The 7,285-nt window shown below is 52.0% G+C and overlaps 1 protein-coding gene across 1 annotated transcript in view; it reads right to left on the bottom strand.

Moving 5' to 3' along the window:
- Positions 1–7,023, bottom strand: part of Paqr5 (progestin and adipoQ receptor family member 5) — a 74,550-nt gene extending 67,527 nt beyond the window's left edge. Inside the window, exon 1 of the mRNA XM_013346483.2 lies at positions 6,924–7,023. The gene's annotated coding sequence lies outside the window, so the exon portion shown is untranslated. The remainder of the gene's footprint in view (positions 1–6,923) is intronic.
- Between the last annotated feature and the right edge of the window lie 262 nt (positions 7,024–7,285).

The following is a 7,285-nucleotide window of genomic DNA, read 5'->3' as shown; positions in this document are numbered from 1 at the left end:
CAGCCACTGCCACCCTGGGCTTGTGAGCACCCTTGAGCAGCCACTACTTCCCCAGACTTCATGTGAGCACTCTGGTTTTCCGCCTGTATGGTTTTCTTGCCTCCAGCCTCTTTCCCTCCCAGTCCACCTGCTTTATCACTTCCAGCTCCATCCTTGTAAGATGGCAATCAGCCTACATGGCTTCCTGCCAGAGATCTCTTTCACTGCTTCTCAGTTTCCATGAGGTAGAGCCCAGTTTCTTTAGCTGGAAGCAAGACTCTACACCCGACCTGCTCCTACTACACTTGCCTCTGGCGCAGCCTCCAATGCCAGGCACATGAGCCTGTGTGCCACTCACTCCAGGCCATAAGCTGGAAGTTTACTCCTGTCTACCCCCTAGATGTCCAGGGAGTTCATTTATCCTTGAAGCCAAGGTCAAACATCTCTCCTCGAAGCGTCCTAAACTTAGGTACATGCCTGTAATTCCAGCACTATGGAGACTGAACAGGAAGGCTGCAAGCCTCTGGCTAGCCTAAGAGTCATAGTGAGAGCCTATCTCAAAAGGCTTAACTTTTAAAAATTGCATTTATTAATTTTTGTGTGTGTATATGTGTATGTGTGTGTGTGCATCACAACCACCATTCGGAAGTCAGAGAACAACTTGCAAAAGTCTGTTCTTCTTTCCACCACATGGGTCTCAAGATTGGTAGCAAATACGTTTGGCCACTGAGCCTATCTCACCCAGCTCAGGCCTATCTAAAGAACGCATACAAAACTCTAGATGTATTTATTCTTCCCATATGATCTGCAGCTCCACTTCAGGGCATATACTCCCAAAGGTCAAAGTCAAGGACTCAACAGCTACACGCCTACGTGACTCACCCCAGAATCACCCACAGTAGCTGGAGGATGGCAGCCACCCAGGTGTTCAGGGCAGTAGAGCAGACCCACGGAATGTGGTCCCTAGCTGCCTCCAAAGGAAGCTGTAGCTCAGGCTGCAACCTGCACCAACCATGAGGATGCTGTCAGCTGGGAGGTCAGTCACACAGACAAATACTGGATTACTCCACTTACAACATAGGGCGCAGTCTTGCCCACCCTGTGCTCCGCAGGTGGGCATCTTTCAAAGGCAGACCATTCTTCAAGGGCATACAAGTATCTGTGCCCTCTGCTAGAATCTTCAAGCGAGCTCTCAGGAAAATGGGGAGAAGACATGTCCACAGTGGCACGCTTCCTGTCTGGTGCCAGGAGATGCTCTGTACTGCTTCCAGACTGGCAGTCAGAAGGATCAGCACTAGACAAATCACCTTGACCTTGAGCCAGAACTGTGGACCAAATAAACCTCTTCTCATTAAAACATAGGCCATTGTGGTATTGTATTATGTGCCACAGAAAAGAGACTCACACTGCTTAATAAAGGTACCCTTAGCTGTCAATCACAAAGACAGGAAGCAGAGGGGTAATTAGAGAGGGGCTTGGACAGTGAGAAGCTGGTGTTTACTGGGTGCAAAGCTTTAACTGGCAAATGATGAAGTTGTGGGGCTGGATGGTGGTGACAGCTGTCGAATAATGTAAATGTGCTTAGTGACAATGAATTGTACCTTTCAATAGTCTCAAAACAGGGCATGGGGAATGGCTTAGCCGGTAAGGTGCTTGCCTTGTGGGCATGAGGACCTGAGGTTGATACCCAGCACCTGTGTAGATAAAAAAAAGCCAGGAATGATGGTGCATACCAGTAATCTCAACATTAGCAGGCCTAGCCTGCTTGTTTAGTTCAAGATAAAAGTGAGAAAACCTATCTCAGAAAGCAAGGTGTATGGTGCCTGAAGAGTAACAGCTAAGGATCACTTCTGGCAGCCACAGGTGTGCATCACACACACACACACACACACACACACACACACACACACAGCCAAAAGGAGAATGCTATATTCTGTGTTTTACTACAATAACAAAGAGACAAACAACAAAACCACTCCTGCCCCCATCCCTCCCTCTTGTGAAGTTTCTGACACAGTCACCATCTCCTCCCTAAAGGAACTTACTCTTGTAGAGTTCCCTCCAGCACAGGGGACCTCATGGCTGGCCACGCCCTCCTCTGTACACTTGGGCAGGGCATTGACAGATACCTTGGATTAGGGGGTTTCTGCGGCCCGGGGAATAGGTCTAACTCCCAGGATCCTTCCCAGTATCTAGCCACAGCCCAGAGCTGAGTTTCTTCTTAAAGACGGTAAGAACGAACAGCCCAAAGCAATTGTGATTTACTTCCAAGATTCGTCAACAACCGCAGCACCCAAGCCTAACCCCGCCAAAATAAATCTTCTGCCCTTCCATTAAGCAACAAGGTCAGAAGGGGATTCCGTGGGCAGAGTTAATAAACAGCTAACATGGAAGGAATAATCAAAACACAGCCCGGGTAGGTTGGTCGGGGCGTGAGCATGCATCTCAAAGGGCACTCGGCCCTCTCTCGTGTGGTTGCTGAGCTGATCCACTTCCTGTGCCCCTTCCCAGGGCAAGGAGAGGGGAATGTGGAGTAGGACACAGAATTCATCACTATGCTGCCTGCACTGGAAGGTCGCTGACCCCAGGGTGGGGCTCGGACCACACGCATGGCTCCTTCTTACGTAACTAGAGGTCTAGAGGCACAGAGAGTGTGGCCTTGGCTCTCAGCAGGAGGTTAAACAGCCTTGCCTTCCCTCTGACTTACTTCTCTCTCCTGCACAGGGCACACTCCTAGCCGGAAGCCCTTTGTACCAAGAGAAATCCCACGGGAAGGAAGGTCTTCAGAGACCATCTAAGGCAGCCCTTCTCAACCAGAGGTGATGCTGCTGCCCCAGGGCACATCTGGTGATGTCCAGAGGCATTCCCAGAGGTCAAAAGGGGTTCAGAAGCCCAGCATAGTGCCACGCATCTTTAATTGCAGCAGAGGCAGGAAAATCTCTGTGAATCTGAAGCCAACCAGGGGAGATGGAAATATATATTCCAAGAGAGTGCTGGCTGCTCTTCCAGAGTACCTAGGTTTGGTTTTCAGCACCTACACGGTAGCTCATGCCATCTTTAACTCCAGTTTCAGGGGGATCTGACTCCTCTTCTGGTCTCCACGGGTACTGCATGCATACATACATAGTAGATACACACACATATATGACTCAGGGAAGATGTGATACGATGGCACTATTGTAAGAGGCGAAGGGGACAGGGAAAGACCTACTATGGCACACCTCCTCTCTTCCTCCAAACGGCAATAGTGCTAAGGGCAAGATACCGTTATAGAATCCAAGCTACTCTGACAGATAAGGAAACTGAGACCCAGAAACAGGTCCAATGCCACACTCCAGTTGGACAACCAGAGCTTTAGGGGGCTTTCTGCCAGCCACACTGGCCTTCGGCTGCTGGGAAGATAGGCAAGGCCAGTGGCAGGTTTCTGAAGCAGCTGGATTCTGGGCTCTGGGATCTAGAAGCTATGGGGTTGGGCTCCATATCTCTGACAGGCTCCCAATGAATTCCCCAAGTTGTATAGGCCACCTTGGCTACAAAGCTTCTAATTAACCAAAGGGGATGACCTTAGGGGGCAAAATGCCCTGCCCGAGGCTCAGGAAACTCTTCTTCTGAGGTTCCAACAGTCCAGAACCTGCTGTAGGTGACCCTGGCCTGGTCAAGGTCAGAAGGAAGGAGAATACTGCAGGTTAAAAACTTACAGGCAAATCAGAGACTGGGATGAAATTGGGCCACCACTTTGGGGAACACCATCTTTTTCCCCAAAAAGTGAGTGTATCTTTACCTGTGATGGCTCCCCTCTTCCAGCCCACACAGTTTCACGACAATCTCCAGGCTTATCCCTGTCCTTGTCTCCAAAGAGTCAACACTGTCTCCAAGTGAGGGCCAGACACTAGACAGCAGAGTGAACACTGACTCACCAAGTGTTGCAATAGGCGTACTTTTCCATCCCCTGTGGTGGAAAGCCGTCAGACTTGTAGGAGAAAGCCAACATGCAAAGGGACAGAAAACCAGATCTCAGTCATCGCTTTACTCTCTCCCCACAGAGGGTGGCTAGGGGCAAGGATGGCAGACCGATAGGGAGGCCTACAATGGCCTCAGATATGGAAGAAGCCCCACCCTGACTTATTTCTTCAGGTGAAGCCTTACTTTGCATCCTTGCCTGGCCCAATCCTCCTCCTCTTCAACTACCCCAGCAAGCTAGGAAAGTACACCTTCTTCAAGGTCAGGCTCCTGCACGCCCTGCCACAACTCCAAGGTTCAGCAGGTGCATTCCAGTGCTGAGACAATGAACAGAGCTATTTAGGGTCAAAGGCAGGACTGGGGGCAAAAAGCCAAAGCTCACGGTGGGCCTATCAGGGTCAGGCAGAAAAACCGCTTTCTGTATGAGGGTGTGTCTCACCCCTGCCCCCAGGCTCACCTCCTATGTACCTAGGGGAGCCTCTGAGCTCCCCCTCCCCACCAGCCTGGTCACTTAGCCCAGCTCATCTTAGCCTCCACCCCTCCCTAGGAAGCTGGGATCCCTCCTCACTGGGACTCTTCCACTGCTCCTCACAGTGGCCATCAGCTCATAGAGAGATCCCTGTAGGTGACTGAGGGCAGCCAGCCTGAGGGCCTTTGCCTGGGTTCTGGGAGTCCCTTTTTCTCTCTCCAGGCCCTTGTCTTCCCCTATCCATACACAGGGAAGTAAGGGTCAAGGGATTCAAGGCTCTCCAGGTCTCATGAATTAGGGAAATTTTTCTTCTTGTAGAGATTGTCTTGGATCAGTGAATACTTCTTGGGGAGCCATTATATGCTCCATGCTCCTGATGAGGCTTGCTCTCTGGGGAACACCGAAATGCAGTCACTGCTCAAGGGAAACATAAAGCCCACCTAGAGAAGCCAGATTAACACACACACACACACACACACCCCCCACCCGTTGGATTTACTCCGCAGCCTACAGATGACTTTAGAGCACCCACTTGCTCATAAAACCTTATTTCTCACTAGGGGAAACTGAGGTAAGAAAAGTCAGTTCCTTTCCTAATCCCTGGCAACCCTGCCAGGCTGGTAAGAATCAAAGAAAGGCAATGACAGGGCTGGAGAGATGGCTCAGTGATTAAGAGCACTGACTGCTCTTCCAGAGGACCCGAGTTCAATTCCCAGAACCCATATGGCAGATCACAATTATCTGTAACTCTAGTTCCAGAGGACCCAACACCCATGCCAAAACACCAATACACATAAAATAAAAATAAATAAAAATTTAAAAATATTAAAAAATAAAGAAAAGGCAATGGCATTAATGTTTCCAAATGAGACCTCCTGAGGAGTGGGAAAGAATTCTACAAGGTGGGACGAAGTCTCTCATCCTCCAGCTCAGGAGAGGGACACACTGGCTGTCCACTTCACCCAGCACACTGCTTTTCCTTGCCCCCGCAATAGTGGGATTAACGATAATGGTTTCATTTGCTGGATTAAGATAGAAGTTGCCCCACATAGGGGCAGGGTGTGAAGGCATCTGGGATTGTGTCTGCAGCTTTCTGGTCCTAGGTTTCGATGTCCTTCCTGCTCTTCAAGGGCAAAGGCCTGCCTGCTGGAAAAAAAAACTCAGCTGTTTCTGGTTAACTCACGCTGTTCTGGCCAAGTTTCTTGTCTATGCCAAGCACTATGGCTACAGGAGGGAATGCCGGTCCTGCCTTCTGCTCTCTGCGGAGCTTAGCAAAGGGCTGGCTGGGGCTTGGCAGTGCTTCCTAAGGGGATTTGAGTTCTTTTTGGAGGTGCCCTTGCCTTGTACACCCCTGAACTGCAGGGGAGCCCAAGGAGAAACAGGTCCCTGCAGGTCACAACCAGAATGCAGAGACGGCTTGCCGGGTAAAGGTGCTTGCTACCAAGCCTGACAATCTGAGTTCAATCCTCAGCCCACATGGTGGGAGAAGAGAACCTATCTATTGCTTCAAGTTGTCTTTTGATTCCGTAAGCACCTCCCCACTGCATTAAACAAGCCTAGTTATCTCTTAGCACACAGAAGAACCTGGTCTTGGAGGCTGCGGTTGAGGCCCACCACTGTGCCTGAGCCAAATGCCTAGACTTTGGGGGCATCCTTTCTTTCTTCATCTACTGCCTACATGGTTTGTCCCTGGGGGAAAGTGAAATCAGGGGTGTTCATGTCAGCCATGATGGCTGCTTTAGATTCCACCCAGCCCCCCTCCCCCATCTCTTCTCTCTGACTCTGGGGGAAGGAGCAGCTTTCCTTTCCCCACCAGGCAGTGAGCCCTTCTCTCACGGAAGGAAGAAAGTCCATTGTGGGCACACCCATGAGGGTTTAATGGGCTCTGGGTCTCTCCATCTGCAGGCTGTAGCCCCTCTTACTACCTAGGCTCATCAGACTTGGTCTTGAGAGTGCCTGGATGGGCATCCACGAGGACCCGGCCTGACCAACAGAACGAGACAGAGGGGAGGGGACGGGAGAAGACGGCTTCATGTGGCCGTGCACTCTCTTTATCAGAGTGCAGACCTACCTCCTTGGGCACAAAACTGTGCCTTCCGTGCACACTGACTGGTTCATAGAGTGTGTCCCGTGGGGAGGAGGCGGGAAGTTCGGATATAAACATCCCTAAGGCGTAGGAATTACCAACTGTCAGTTCCCATCCCAGGATTTTTTTCAGGGATGGTGAGCCAGAATGAGGAGGGTGGTGCTTGGCTGCTCTAATTGGGAGAAAAACTGGATGTTCAGAGAGGCTGGGGCAGAGGCATCTCCTCTTTCCTCGGGGTGCGCGGGTGGCAAGTGTTTCCCTTAGCAGTCGCCTGATGCACCGCCGTCCAGGCGCAAACTTTTCAAGACACATCCCCAAGCAGCACCCGCGCTCCGCGGCCAGCGGCAGAGAGAAGGAGCGCATGGACTGGATGGACGCACGCGAACGGAGACCCGTGGGGAACACTGGCCGAGTCCCGCCCTCAGTTACCTGGGTTCTGAGGCTCACTGGCGTCCAGTGGACAGGGCGCAGAGACACGGCAGGGGCAGATTGGAGACGGGCCACTCCTCCAGGGCCACCGTGGCCCCCAGGCTCGTGGGAACTGCACCTGGAGCACCAGGCGGCGCGCCCTCCCGCCGTGGGTCCCCGCCCAGGCTGTCCGGGCGCGGGGCGGGGCAGGGCGGCCCCGGGGAGGAGCCGAGAGATGGGCTCCCCTCCCAGCTCCCTGGCCGCGCCAGGCCTGGAGTCCTGAACCCTGGGCCTCTTCACCTCCAAAGCCTTGTCTCTTCAGCCTCAGGTGCCCCTTAGCTGGAATCTGAGGTGCATAAGGTCCTCTCTCGCACCCTGTACCC

This window comes from Microtus ochrogaster, chromosome 5 (assembly GCF_000317375.1).
Source record: "Microtus ochrogaster isolate Prairie Vole_2 chromosome 5, MicOch1.0, whole genome shotgun sequence".
Taxonomy (NCBI): Eukaryota; Metazoa; Chordata; class Mammalia; order Rodentia; family Cricetidae; genus Microtus; species Microtus ochrogaster.
Note: the sequence above shows the minus strand (reverse complement) of the source record. Positions and strands in the feature narration are given on the sequence as shown.